The sequence below is a fragment of the Canis aureus genome, chromosome 13, assembly GCF_053574225.1.
Source record: "Canis aureus isolate CA01 chromosome 13, VMU_Caureus_v.1.0, whole genome shotgun sequence".
NCBI classification, from domain to species: domain Eukaryota; kingdom Metazoa; phylum Chordata; class Mammalia; order Carnivora; family Canidae; genus Canis; species Canis aureus.
Window position 1 is genome coordinate 33,953,735 of NC_135623.1, and position 783 is coordinate 33,954,517.

The window sequence follows — 783 nt, forward strand, 5'->3', positions numbered from 1 at the left end:
GCTGCGCGGGCGGCGGGGCCGGGGCTCCCGGACGGGCGGGCGCCCAGCGCAGCAGCAGCGGCAGCGGCAGGAGGCTCGCGGGCCGGGCCGGCGGGGCGGGGCGGGGGCGGGGTCCCGATCGCGGTGGCCCCGGCGCCTCGGGCGGCCGCCCAGCCCCGGCCTCCGGGCGGCGTCGGGAGCGGGAAGGGCGGGGGGGCGGGGGGGCGGGGCCCCTGCCGGGTTCCGGGGCCACCAGCGGACGCCCCGACCCCCGCCGAGCGCCCCCGTGCGTCCCGGGAACCGAACCCCGGACCGGGTGGGCCGGAGCCACCCCCCCTCCCAGCCCGCGGCTCGGGCGGAACGAGCGGGTCGCGGCCGAGGAGAGACGGGCGGGGCGGGGCCGAGGCCCGGGGGGAAGCCGGAGCCGCCACTCCAGGTCCCGTGGAACGCGGAGCCCCGGGGTCGCCCCGCGCCCCCCCGCCCCCGCCCTCCCCAAGTTGGTGTCCGGAAGTGGAGGGGGCGGCGGGGGCGGGAGGTCCCGGCAGGGCCTGGGGCCCGACCCCCGAGGCGCCCGCCCCGTCTGCCGGAGGACGCGCCGACCGTTTGCTCCCGTTTGCCCCCCGCCCCCCCGCACCCCCGTCCACTGGGGAGGACGCGCCCGGGGCCCGGGCGAAGGCGAAGCGCGCGGGGAAGGTCGGGGGGCGACAGCGGGCGCCCCCGGCCCCACGCGGGCTCCGACCCACGACCCGCGCACCCCTGCGGGGGGAGGGGGAAGGGGGGCGGAGGGGGGAAGGGGGTGGGGGA